General features: G+C 33.8%; 1 pseudogene; it reads left to right on the top strand.

Annotated features, from left to right (window-relative positions):
• The first annotated feature begins 2,347 nt into the window (after positions 1 to 2,347).
• LOC104899151 (8-amino-7-oxononanoate synthase-like) lies at positions 2,348 to 15,302 on the top strand (annotated as a pseudogene).

The raw sequence follows: 15,302 nt of genomic DNA, 5'->3' as shown, positions 1-15,302 counted from the left end.
TCTTATGACAGTGATAGCTATACCATGGTTTTCACTATTTGGCGGAAATTTACAATTCTTAGGTGGTCAACTATGTACAGCTTTGTCTCGAAAATTTTCAGAGGCTCCAATCTAGCATCAAGAGGAAAGTGTGCCACAAATTAAACGTGAGCAACAAAAAAAAATCTTACTCTACTATATTTAGGAGCTTAAACTATGTGATCCTAAAGCAGAACAAACTACCAGAACACCCAAGAGATAGCCATACTTGCAACTTAAACATTCTATCAGTCTGTTCAAACAACATTTTCAGCGACTTTTCTTTCCATGTTTTCCTACCTTTGGTGAATCTTGTATGGAAAATTTTACTGCTTTGGGTCATATGTACCTCCTTTTTAACTTTGATTTCTTACCGTGGAAACTAGAAACAAACTCAAATGTTGTTTTGTTGGTTCTCTGCTTTCCATTCCCTCCAAAATGTGTGTGCAATCATTAAGTAGTTGTCTGGTACTCAGATGTGATTTTTTTCACAGATGGCAAGCAACTTTACAAAAGTGTTGTTTATATCTCCAGGTGATGGGAAGCTATCAAAGACTGTAGTTCCTAAGAAATTGAAGAGAGAGCATCAATCTATTGAAAATTATGATTCTGGTGCTCTGCAAATTACTCACGATCTTGAAAATGGAAGTTCAAAGTATCACCTTGTGAAAGCTGAAGGCAAGACTTACAATGAAGGACTTTGAATCTTGTCCAAGCTTTAATTGAGGACGAAATTGCTAGTTTGCTATAGTAGTTCGAACTACTCTACATCTTCAAGCTTCCATGGAGGACGATATATGCTAATTTTCTACAGTAGGTAGACACCTTTATGTGGAGGAAGCACCACAATTTTTTTGGGATTTAATGAAACTAAAAAAATGTCAACCGTAAGATTAGAGTGATCTAAGGGCAGAAGTTTATTCTCATATAATTAAGTATTCTCACATAACTATGGTATTCTCACATGAGCCTAAATATATATATATATATATATATACATACATATATATATATATACATCATAATATAATATACATACATAATATATATATATACATATATATATATATATATATATATATATATATATATATATATATACATATACGGAGTTTGGCAAAATCCATATACATATATATACATATACATATACATATATGGAGAAGGGGGAAATGAGTTGTTTGGAGGGAAAAACAAAAGAAATAATTGATGTGGGTCCCACCAGTAACGGAGTTTGGCAAAATCCATTAAGTGGTGGGAGTTTATAAAGGTTTTGTAAAGTTTAGGTGGAAATTAAGGAAAAAAAACATAAAAGTGGGAGTTTCTAAATAAGTAAAAACTTAAGGTGGTTTTGTGCAAATTTTCCTTTTTATTACTTTCCTATAATTGATACTAAAATAATAACATATAAATTGTTTATGTACATTACTTGTTTGTGGACCAGTTCATGATTCACGAGATATTTTTTGCTTAAATAATTTGTTTGGAGGATATACAAATACAATAAATAATTAGAAAACTAAATATATATAATCAGATTGTAGATCGATTACAACGCATAATAGATACTTCTTCTGATTTTTTATTAGTTTATCTACTGTCCTTTTTAGGTTGCCCCTTCTCAACTTACCCACTTTTTTTTTTTATTTGTTGGCATGGTATGGGGTATTTGTTAATATTTATGTTAAGGATAGAGAAGAGTTGTTTAGTGGAACTAGTCCTATGTGTAGGGCTATAGCCTCTAGTTTTTTTTTTTTTTTTTATTTATATATATATAGAATTGTTGCATTAATTAAAGAACTACTAAAAAAAAAGGGAAGTGTTGCGTTAATTTTGGAGCGCATGGAGCACTTTTATACAAACGAATTTCTTTATTTTGATGTAAAAAAAATATATGAATTATTATAAACAAAAATATGAAGAATGGTATATCTATCTACTTAATAACCATTTTTTTTTATTATTATCTAAAGCACATTTTTTCACCAAATTTTTTTTTAGGTCTAATAAGTTTAGTTACATCCATACAAACTCTATTTAAATTAAGTGAATGCACCCCACTTTAAATTCCACTAATAATTTATTTCTACAAACAAACGGTAAGTTTTTTTATTAGGAAATATAATTGGTTCGAAGATCAACTTCTGTTAGGCTACTAGCTTACACGACATACCAGCTTAGAGGTTGAGTACAAGGCTAAACAGCTCAAAAGTAAAACCCCAACATATGATTGAAATAAGAATTCAAACCCGAAACAATGCCATAAAATTTGAGATGGTACTCCACTAAATTACAACCTCTCCCCAATACAAATGGTAAGTTTGATCCTTAAAAAGACTATTAGGGTCAAACTTCTAAATTAAAATCACCCAGTCAGAATTCAGATCACCTCACCCAAGTGACCCAACTAATTTTCTCCTACCTTACCTCACTTTTTATAGCAGTCTTAAATATTTTGTGGGAAATAAAGCCCGCCATTGAAGAAAACTACTCGTTCTCTCACTCTCTCTACTCTAATGAGGGAGAACATGAACATGAACATGAACATGAACATGAACATGAATTGGGATGATTGGGTTGAAGCAGCGCTTTCAAAGTTAGAGTCTTTGAAATTGCTTCGTTCTCTCAGACCCATCAATGTATCCAACAGTTCCTCCAATTTTCATGCTCATGAATACAAGGTGTTCGACGGTTAGCGTGAATGGGATCGAGCTTCTGTTGAAGTTATGATTTCTGACTCTACATTTCGCAATTGGCTCAATGACATTCCCAGTTGCGGTATTTTTCTCTCTTAGCCGCTTGTTTTTTCATGGGTTTTACTTCTTCTTTTGTGGGCATATCAATTTTCTATTAGTTTTTGGGTTGATTGTTGAATATAATGGTGTATTTTTGTATTTGGTATTGAACACATTGTGCTTATATTATATGTTGGAAACTGGAGGATTGAATTATTACGGAGTTAATTTTCAATGTCTTCTCTGGTTATGTAGAAGTATTACCTGCTTGTTTTTTTTTCTTGGGTTTTAGTTCCTTTAAGTGGGTGTACTGTATATATATATTTCTAATTCTTGGGTTGATTGTTGGAAAAAATGGTGTATTTTTGTATTTGCTGTCGAATACATTGTGCTTATATTATACTTCCAAGACTGGAGGATTGAATTATTATGGAGTTAATTTTCAATGTCTTTTCTTGCTATCTATAGATTACTGTAATTTAAGGGGGGAAAAAGAGGGACCTTCTGAATTTCGATATTCGATTGCTTGAAGGAGGTACATTGGTGTTGAGTACTAGAGTAAGACCTAAGTGACTTATTATTGCTGTTGAATGTGTTAGGATCAATTGAAGTGCCTAAAGGTGAAGAGGCAAATGAAGGAGGAGAATTATGCTCTGGCAATGGGAGAAAGCTCTTGTTGTTCTCTGGAAATGATTACTTGGGTTTGAGTGCTCATTCGACTATTAGAATGGCGGTTGCTAAGGTGATCTTGATCATTATTGTTTCATGTGTGACGTGCGGTGTGGTTCTATTTTTAGAGTTGGTGTTATAATTTTGATTTTAGAGGTGATGATTTCGCTTGCTTATAGGCAGTCCAAGAGCACGTGATGGGTCCAAGAGGCTCTGCATTGATATGTGGTTATACAGATTATCATGGGCACTTGGAGGCATGTTTAGCAGAGCTAAAGTAGAAAGAGGTGTGCTATGTTCTTCATTCATGCTACTCTTAGTGTTTATGTTTAGTCAATTATTTTAGTGAAGTTTGTCAGCTTGATCTTCTAATACTGAGCTCTTAGCTTTTGACTGTTTGTCAACTTGTCACATTATATTATGATGGAAGTTTGATGGTAGTCACTCATGTTATGGAAATTTTAGTTTTTTGTCGATATGGGTTTTCATGATGATTACTGGGAAATTATTGTTTGTGATTGACTATGAAACATGTACTTTATAAACTGTCCTTTTTTGGGTGTTAGAGTGGGGAATTTGACCACATAAGGCACAATGCGTGCTGCTTTCTGTTTGATAAAGGGGATATTTAGCGAAAAACTCTAATATTCTTCATGCTGTAGGATTGTCTTCTTTGTCCTACGGGCTTTGCTGCAAATATGGCCTTCATGGTTACAGTAGGAAGCATTGCCTCTCTCTTGGCTCCTGGCAGAATTCCTCTGAGCACTGAAAAAGTTGCTGTCTTTTATGATGCCCTTAATCATGCATCAATTATTGATGGTCTGCGCCTTTGGGAACAATTACACTGTATAGAGACCTTTGTCTACCGACATTGTGACATGTCACATCTTGATGCACTTCTGTATGTTATTTCCAGTGCTACCTATGACTAAGAAGTAGCCTTACAAGTACAAGTGCCTATGTGATTTATGTGTTTCTGACTTCTCCACTGTGTTCTCTCAGCTCAGATTGCAAAATGTCTGAAGGAATATATGCATTTTGTCATACCTGTTATTTCCTTCTGTACCTTGTCCTTTAGGAAATACTTCATTAAGTAGCTGAAAAATTTGAGTTGAGAGGAAAATGCCTGAAGGAATATATGCATTTTGTCACTTCCTATGTTATCATGGCAGCTTATTCAGTATGGATGGAGACTTCGCCAATGACTGAGCTAGTAAACCTTTGTGAGAAGCATGGTTTTTTGTTGGTTATTGATGATGTAAGTGCTCCTTTTCTGCTTCTGCAATAGCATCCAGAAAAATATAAATAATATAAAAAATGTATAGATTTTCTTTATTTCTCTGTTATTGTGTGATTACAGGCTCATGGAACATTTATAAGTGGCAGAGGTGGTGGGGGAGTGGCGCAAGAGTTTGATTGTGAAAGCGATGTTGATATATGTATTGGCACTTTAAGTAAGGCAGCAGGTTGCACTGGAGGTTTTATAGCATGCAGGTATGTAATCTAAATGATTAATGTTTATTGCTGCCTTTGTTGTTAGTTGTCACAATGCTCCAAGTTAAGTGGGCGAAGATGCTTCACTTGAACAACCATCACTCAGTTTGTGCTGTGCTGTTGGCATGGTTTAGGGAAATCCGTGATTTAAGATATTATGACCTTACCTAAAGCAAGTCCATGTTAATTGTTCAAAAGTGTTAGACTCGTAAGAAGTTTCGAGCACAGATATTTGCCTCAAGGATGATACCCAAATCTTTTTATTCATTTGAGGTTTTGGGTGCGTATTGGACACTAGTACGACAATGTAACTGCAAGTCTTGAATAACAAAGTTACTAGTTTAGGCAGTAGGAGCTTTTTCTTATAGATATATCTTGTTAGAGAAGTGTGAAGCTTGACCCAGAAAGAACTTCTTTCATTGTTCCTGCAAGTTGATTTATCTCATATTCAGGTCTTTCGATACAGGGATTTAGATATGAATTTATTCCACAACAGATAGTTGATTTTATTATGGACCATTTGGTAAGGGTTTTCAAGGAAGGGAAAAGAAATCAAGAACCGTAATACCCTTACACTTTGTTTGGACACCAATATAGGAGGGATAGAGGAGGAAGGGGAGGGGGGAGATGGAGCTCCATTTTCCTTCCAAATCTCTCCAATTTGGGAAGGTTGATGTTTATTCAAGAGGGAGGGAAAATGGATCCTTCCCTCTCCCTCCCCTCCGTTCCCACAATCCCTTATCTGAACAAGGGAACTTGTTCCCTTTCCCTCCATTTCCTCCTATACAAACAAGGTGTTAGTGCTTGTTTGGTTCACATTTTTATCTATTCTTTTTCACCCTTTTGAATCAATGGGTTCACCCCAAATCCTTCCGCACTAACCCCCCTCCCTTCCCCGATTTGGTATCCCTAATTTTGGGTAATTGAGAAACTACCCGACCACCACTGTCTTTAAACCCCCAAGTTGCCAACCACTGCCACTGGCCACTCCTTGGATTCCCCACAAACTACCACCACGTACCCACCTTACTCCTATAAGCCCACCCCACAACCACCATCCAAATCATGACATAGCCTAACCCCTAGTCTCCTACCGACCCAAAAAGGATGAAGTTTTCCTTTCTCTTGTCCAACCAAATGGGGAAATAGAGGGGGTGGTTTTTTTTTTTCTTGTTATCTTCATATCATTCCTTTCCCATGCCATGAACCCTTGCCTTAGAAATAACATTTACTCAGAAGTCAGCTTCCTATGGTATCATGCTACCACTTGGCATTTTGTAAGAACCATACTGCTATTCATCTTTCATCTTCTCCTTACTTTTTCTGTCCATTGCCTTCTCAAAATTACTCATGCACATAGTCTATATTCTTTTGCCTTCCGTTGTCCATTGACCTTTTGAAATTACTTATATGCGTCTTCTATGATTTTAATGACAGCAAAAGATGGAAACAGCTTATTATGTCCAGGGGCCGTTCTTTTATATTTTCCACTGCTGTGTCTATACCAATGGCTGCCGCTGCCCATGGTAAAGTGACTTCTCACTCATTTCTCTTATATGTCAAAGTGCACTAGGACATGATTGTACCAGTCACTTGTGCTACTTAGCAGTTTGTCAGCTGCTAAAATCAAAAATTCCTAAAATTGTCGTCTACAGTTTAATTTTTGTACTCCTTACCACCTTTTAGAAATAATAGTAAAATTGAAAGCTGTCTCCTTTTCTAATATAATACTAATGGTTCATGATTAGATTTCCCAAATACAAATGCGCTAAATATGAATTATGTGATGGGGAGAAGATAAAAGATAGAAATGGCGTAATTAATACTTCCTCCGTTTCTTAATAAGTGCAACATAGAGAAAGTGGGGGAATATCAAGGAATGTAGAGAGAGAAAGTTGGGACCACAATAAAGTAGAGTAATTCAAGTGATGAAACAAAAAAGTTGTGGTCCCCTCTTGCTTTTTGGTGGCATATTTGTAATAATATTGAACTTTTTTTTACCATTTTGAGCTTGGTTGCACTTATTGTGACTATTCCAAATAAGGGAAATGTTGCACTTATTAAGAAACGGAGGTAGTATTAATGTTTTTTTTTCTTGTAAAATCAAATTATAAGTTGATTAGAGAAAACTTGCATATTCTCTAGGTGTTGCTTTGTGTAAAACTTGCTTATATGTTGTACTGCATATGAATTATAACTTTGTAAGTGCATAGCATTACTCTGTACAGTGTCAAGTTATTTAATGACATTGCACAGCAGCTGCTGCATTTGTTGCTGAAAAAGAAGCCTGGCCTAGAAGTGCAATCCAAGAACGAGTGCAAGACTTCAAAGACCTCACTGGAATTCCGATTACAAGTCACATCGTCTCAATAATAGTGGGAAGTGAAGAGAAGTCCTTGCTAGCCAGTCGGTAAGTACTCTTTTTGCCATCTGTCTTCCTCCGTTACAAGCAGTTCTTGAATTTCCAGCCTTGTTATTCTGCAGGCATATGCTGAAATCTGGATTCCATGTTACTGCAATTAGACCACCAACTGTGCCTCCTAATTCATGCAGGTCTTTCAGTATCCTCCTCTTCCACATATTTTTCCTACTTACTGCCATTCGACACTCAGACAAACTGGGTCATTTGTTTGTCCGAATCAGCTCACTTGTTTTTCTATTTTTTCCCCTAGACTGAGAATAACTCTGAGTGCTGCACATGCAAGGAAGGATGTGAAGAAGCTCGCTGCTGCATTGTCTCGCTGCATAAAGTTTCAAGATGTTGATATTGAGAGTTCAGAATTACTAGCAAAACTCTGAGATATTGCCTTTTTAGTATCTAATCTCTTCTACTTCTTGATTACATTACGTCACATCTAGTTCTGGAGCAGGTCAGATTTTGTCCTCGATATTCTTTGATGGATGACTTTGATTTACAATGTAATTTAGAGGGAAATGTGACATGGGTCATTATTAGTTAATTACTATCTCGATCAAAAACGTGTACATGGGATTCTATAAGCATGGGCAGAAGCAGAACTACATTAACATTTGGGAATCTTTTACAAATTGAGATTTTTGTAAATTCTCTCATAAAATTGATAAATAGTCGGAATTCCAATGGCAATCAAACAATATCATCATAATCATGATAGTTAATCCTTGATATAGTAGCTTCATTGATAGTATATAGAAGATGTGTCCAACTGTTTGCTTGAACCAGTTACTCTTAGCTCATCAACCTGATGTTTGTATGTCAGATAGCAAAAAGAGCATACAACCAAGACGTTGACAGCAGAGTCCAGGGGAAGCAAACAGATTTCGCTTCCACTCAGACTGTCAGACATGTCGACCCTTTCTGTGGTAAGTGATCAAAGTAGGACTGCAACTCCATTTTGGCATTTATTACACAAAATCAAAAGGATCTACTATAATACTGTACTTATTAAAGATCTTTGAAGATCAGTTTTTATAGTTTTCACATGGGCTTAGGCATGGGAATGAGTGGAATAACTGGTTCAGCTAACAAACTTAAAGCACTTTGAATTTTGATTGTATCAACCAGACAAGCTTTAAGAATATCAGCATCATTTCACACTAATGTTTGGTTTAAGTCATGGATAAAATAAATAAAGGAGCGCAATTGTAATATATACCTACATAAACTATAATCTAAATATTCCTATAAACTATAACTACCACTCAATTAATCATCTGCTATATATGCATTGCCACAACTTCATTAATATCAGTGCATTTTGATCAAGTATAGTAGTAACAAAATGTAACAAAAATCTTTAATTGACATCATCTAATTACGATACACGTTTGTTAAACTACTCAAACGACAACAAGGACATGATTGTTTCTTCGGAAGCCATTTGAATATGCAGTCTCTATGAAACACATGTTTACAACGACTGATCTTTATATTTTTTCCTTCACTTGAAATTTCCTCAAGGCAAATGGAACAAATACTATCTTCGCTTAATTCCTCCGCTTTTACTAGTTCTATTGTTGGTTTGATCTTCAATAAAATCTTTCTTACACTATGATCTTGTGAAACCTTAGTATTTTTAGTTTGTGAACCTTCGGCTTCCAGAATTGAAGTACCATGCTCTTCTTCTACGTGATGCAGCCACGACCTTAAAATGCTAAGAACATGGTTGAATTCATCTGCATTACTATCATCAACATCCTCTAACTCGGAACATACAGTAATAATATTAGGTTGATCATTTTCCTCGTCAGAATAGTTTCTAGAATTAACATTATTAACAGCATAATCCAATGTACTCTCCATGGTACTGACCCAATTAGTAGAAGGAATCTCGTGAACATCATCAACATAGTTAACATCATTATGGTCTACATCATCATCATCATTGAATAGCCTCTCTAGAAAAGAATTGTAATCATCAGAATCACTAAGGACTTCAGTAATACTATCATCATAATAGCTATAACTACGTCCTTCATATTCTTGTTCTTCTTGATAATCAATATTTTCAGAAAGTCCATAAAGTTCATCATCATCTTCAACATGAAAACCATGATAATCATCATCATGACCAACATGAATAGCCTCTAAAGCAACAATAGTCTCATCTATTCTTTGATATTGATCATCTTCAACTTCTTCTTCCCCGTCTTCCAGTAACTTATGCAAGAAACTAAGACTATCAATAATGCGAGCAAGAGCTCTACATGCAGATAGTACATCTTTTTCCTCTAGCTCATGACCATCAACAACAACATCCGCCACGAAAACAACAACACCAAGATCAACACCACCAACCTCCCAAAATCGAAAGCAACTCGCGATATAATCGGAGACTTGTTGAGCAAGTAACCCGGATGCTTTACGGCCAAAAACCTCGGCATCCATAACTACTTGTATGGCTAAATCAAGAAATTTATTTTCATAGAGAGAGCACAACTCGAATCTAACAATAACATGATGTATGGTTTTTTCTGTGGTAAGAGAAGTGATGTTGAAGACAAACAAGCCTTCATCAATGGGTGCATTCCAAAGAAAGAGTCTTAGGTTTTTGAGCTGTGCTTTTGAGTGCAAACTTAACATGTTTGTTACAGAAGTATTGCATGTTTCCATGTTTTTGTTTTTCTTGATCGAAGAAAAATTTAGGATGAGAATAATGTGTGAACAATTTGGTATGTAGGTTACTATTATTTATAAGCGGGGTAGAAAGCTAGCTGAGGTATTTCCTACTCCGAAAAGAAAAAGGAATTGAAGCTAATGTATAATTCCTACTTATTAAGGGAAAAGGAAGCTAAGGTAAATTCCTAGGAGTACTTCGTAAGGAAAAAGGAAGCTATATTAGGTAAATTCTATAGATGCCTCTTTTTATTTATGAAATAGTTTTTGTTTTTTGTTTTTCTTTTCTGGCAATAATCTAATAAACATGAAGTATATATCTAGAACAATACATATCTTTTGAGAAAACAATACATGAAGTATATTTAACAAAATAAAGGTATTTCCAAAAAAAAAAAAATGGATTTTTTAACTAGAATAATACAAACTTTTGATCGTCCTTTTGCAATAATACAAACTTTTGATTATTTTTAATTAATACAAACTTATATCCAAAATTTCCCTAGTAGGTCAATACCGGTTGAAACTTGTTGTAGCAAGTCACTATGATACGTATCATTATCTTATTCGTTGGTTTTTTAAATTTTTTATTTCAATTTGAATTGAAATACAAAAAAAACCCCAACATTTTCCTTTTTTTTCTTTCTTCTGTTGGTCCCCTCCACTCTTTTCTCTCTCTCCCCCACCCCATCCCAGCAAATATGCAACATTAAAAAACACTATCATCTCACCTTATGATTTTTAACCAGTTATTAAGCTTGGGCTATGTCTCGGTTAAGAAAATTTTTTATTTATTAACATTATAATTTTAAAAGATAACACTAAATATCACTTGGTTTGGTGGTTAAGATTTTAGTAGATGAACTTGAAGTCAAGTGATCAAAGCCTATATTATGCAATTTCTAATTATTTTTTTATTTCTACATGAATATATGAAGTAAAACACTTTAGGAAGAGCGTCATATGACACCGTTTTGTTTGGGAATGCTTTTAGTAGATTTATATAGATTTGAACTTATTGAATTGCTGCAATAATGGAAGATGTGTGCTCTATTATAGGTGACAATGACTAGACATCGCAAAGATGGCTCAAATCAGAAGGCCCAAACCAATTTAGAACCTAAACGTACTCGATATAAACTATATCGAAATCAACCTAAAATGAACTTGACCTGATATTGCAGTTTTTGTCAACAAATACATGCAATCTTTGCTTACAATGCTCGTTACAACTTATTTACATGCGAGGAGGTCTAATGCGTGCATTGTGCTCTCGGGAGCATAATGAGCGAGAACTGTGCTCCCACAATACAAAATTGAACATTTATGAACACGAAACGAATATTTTATTGTTGAAGTGGAATATTACAAAAATTTACTTACAAAAACGAACATTTTACTGTTGAAATGGAACATTACAAGAATTCATTTACGAAAAAGAACATTTACTGTTAAAGTGCAACATTACCAGAATCGAATTACGAAAATGAACATTTTATTGTTAATCTTAAATATATAGATGCTTATCAAATATAGAACATATTTTCAGGAAAAATAGAACATATTTTTTGGTGGAAAATAAGTTTTAAAAGAATATTTTTTAAAAATAGAACATTTGCTTACTGAAAATATAACAATTTTCACGAAAAATTGAACATAATTTTCTGCTGAAAAATAAGCTTAAAACAAATATTTGTTGAAATAGAACATTTTTCTTATTGAAAATAGAACATTTTTTTATTGAAAATAGAACAATCTTTACGAAAATTAAACATATTTTTTTGCTGAAAAATATTCTTAAAATGAATATTTATTAATTGAAAAAATATAGAACAAATTTGCTAGGTGCATGGTGTACACCGAGCTCAGATCATGTTGCCAGGGATAGATATGTATGGAACAGATTAAGTGTGCCAAAGTTCAGATTTATCAACTGGCTTGCTATGAAGGGTAGACTACATACTGCAGCTAGAATTGCTCTGTATGACAACAACATCAATACTGATTGCCTGTTGTGTGGGATGGAGGTAGAAACGCAGGATCACATTATGTTCAAGTGTCACTATAGTCAGTGGCGGACGGAGAAGGGTACATGGGGGTACAACTGTACCCCCACATCCCCTGTCTCAGGTTTTGTTCATTCTTATCTGTAACATATTCTTGAATGATCTATGCTTCAATTTTTCGATTCTTATGGAGATTAAAAAGAGGGAGAAACATCATTGAGTATTACCTGTGTGTAAAGAATCTTCATTTTTTAAGTTTATGTCAATCAACCAGATATGATATGCGGAATTTCTAGAATTTTGATTGTTAGGATGCAACTCTAGGATTTTGGTTTCTTTGGGGAAGATGAAGAATTAGGGAACAAGTGGTTGGAGGGTGAAAAATTAGGCAATAAGGGAGGTTGGGTCTTCCCTGCAATCCTCACCAGTAAGTTTTTGTTTAGTATTTTTTTTTTTCTCAATTTTCATACTTTATATATGTTAGATTCTTAAATTATTTGAATGTCTACATGTGAATTGTTGATTTTTTTGAATAAGCTAGTGACTAATTGGAATTGGATCAAGTATAGATTTTAGGGATTTAGACGTTTAGGGTTGGATGGAATTATTCAATTTTTCAATTGATATGTGTATGATTTTATGTTTTATTTGGTTGAAATCAAATTTGACAATTAATTATTTTTTATCGATTCAATTAGGAAAGACAAATGATACACCTAAAGTCAATCAAATCCAATTTATTCGAACTTTGGATTTTAGACATTGGTTGTAAGACTTATGTATTGAATCCAAATCAAATATGTTTTATTTTGGATATCGGTTTTAAGACTTATGTATTTAATAACTTATGCAAACTTTTTTTTATGCTACTTTTGATTTAGTTGTTTGTTCGTACCCCCAAATTAAAATTCCTAGGTCCGCCACTGACTATAGTACACAAATACTTACACACATCAATCTCTGGATGGACTGTAGAATTTCTGTTACTGACTTTAAAAAGGATTATTAGGAGGACAACTAATAGTGGGAACTTGGGAAGTCTAAATTCCAACGTGAAGCTTACAATGCAGCACTTGCTGGAGTGGTCTATGGAATTTGGCTAGCAAGGAATGGCAGCAAGTGGAATATGAAGGTGCCCACTATTCAGTACTTGGTTAATTGGATTAAAGATACTGTGAGAAGAAAGAATTTTTCTTGTTTTACCTAAAAAGATGTCTAGGAATGATAGGAGTTGTTTTTATACGTTGTAAAGTTGTATAGGGTGTAATGAAGCTATAGATGTGTAGCTAGTTGAGTGCTTGCCTAGTGAGGAGCAGGGGTCTAACCTAGTTGGTTTGCTCCTCTCTAGAGAAGTTTGGGTGTAAATGTTTTCATGGTGGAATATAATTCTTAATTACTTAGCAAAAAAAAAAAAAAAGTACAGGAATTATCGTGCAAGATTGAAATCTGATTACTATGATACTGAAAGTACAAATGAGGAGAGGCTCAAAGAAGGTAATATACCACCAAATATTGACAAACAAGACTGAGAATGGCTTGTTAAGTACTTTGGATCAGACGAGTTCAAAGTAATTGAATAGATTACATATAATACTGTATGCTATCTACTATATATAATATTAAATTTTCTTCCAATATCGTTCTGTGAACTTTCTACATCTCAGTCGTTTCTTAAAATTCTACATAATATAGGATAAGAGTACAACAAACATCAATAATCGATCTTGCCTAGATACTGGACATACTGCTGGTACAAAGAGTTTTGCTCAAAAAGTTGAAGATATGGTAATACTCTTTGATTACTAAGATTTTTTGATTGAAAAAAATAAAAGTTCTAATTTCTATTTTTTTTTCCCTTTATAATACTAGTTAAAACTTGACAAAGTAATGCCGAGGAAACTCATACCAAAAATGATAAAACACCGGTTACTGAAGTGGCAAAAGAAACTATGGTAAGAAATAATGCTTTCTAAACTATTTGTGAACTATTGATATAGTAAAAAACTTGATATGATGAATTGATTTTCTTGTTGTGATAACTAACCAAAAAGCCTACTTTACTTGTAGTTTTACAAAGTTGAACATCATTTACAATTTTGTCTCTAGCTTAAGCTTCATAGTATGCATAATTTGTTATTCTCTTATTGTGTTGTGCCTCTAAAATTATTGGTTAGTAATAATATCATGATGATATTATGAAGTATGTTGTTATGGTGAGAGTGAAAAAATATCATTGGTTTAATATGTGAAAAACAAGTTAAAATGGATTCATTGAATGTGGATATAAGTCGTATTATAGAGGAAGTGTTGGCAAAATTTCTATAGAAACAAATGAATATTAAAATAATTCATGTATTACAATTCATTTTGCTACACCAATATGACCTTTATTGACAATTATATAGTAATTATGTGTTTCTTACCTTTCATGTAATGCTTAAGGTTTTTTTTCCACAGTAAAAAATGGAAGATTTTTTAGTGCAACGTGAAGCTGGAGAAATAAATATGACAGATGAAGAAATTTATGTAAAAGTTAAACCCATTGGTAAAAGCAGTCGTGATCGTGGCAAGGGAGTAAGTCCCTCTATTACATCACTATATGGATCATTTAGTGAAGGCGAAAAATTACGGAAAGAAGCTAATGAGGCCAAGAATGAAGCAAATGAGGCTAAAAAAGAGGCAAATGAAGCTACTGTGAAAAATAAAATACTAAATAGAAAGGTCAAAGGCCTAAAAAAGCAAATGGAAGTTATATACAAAAGGGTACATGAGAAGTTTTATGAAAATCTCGGGTTATGATATGTCTACATTTGATGTAGATGAGGTAATCTGTTATTTATACTCATTATAAAATAATTATATTTTTAATTTATATAAATATTTCATGTATTATTAATAGTACATTCTAATTCTAAAATGTCAGGATGATGATTATGATGATGTTGATGATGATGAGGAGGAGGACGATGTGGATGTGGATAAAGAGTGTGGTGAAATGCAAATCAACGAAAAATAGTATGACTTTGATTGACTCTGAGGTGTTACCGTTGTTGCTGTTCTATGCTATCTACTCTACTATTGTTCTATTTTGTTCTCTTGATGATGAAGACTAATTTTGACTTTGATAATTTTCCTAAGTTTTGGGCTTGTAGGTAGTTGCACGACATAGGATGTTTTATCTGGTCGATATTGCACTACATTATTATTTGCTTTTATTTAGTAATATTTCTTCGAAATAGTAGAACTTCGATTTCCATGAAATTTATTGGTTTAATTTTACAATTT

The sequence above is a fragment of the Beta vulgaris genome, chromosome 7, assembly GCF_026745355.1.
Source record: "Beta vulgaris subsp. vulgaris cultivar EL10 chromosome 7, EL10.2, whole genome shotgun sequence".
Classification (NCBI taxonomy): Eukaryota; Viridiplantae; Streptophyta; class Magnoliopsida; order Caryophyllales; family Amaranthaceae; genus Beta; species Beta vulgaris.
Note: the sequence above shows the minus strand (reverse complement) of the source record. Positions and strands in the feature narration are given on the sequence as shown.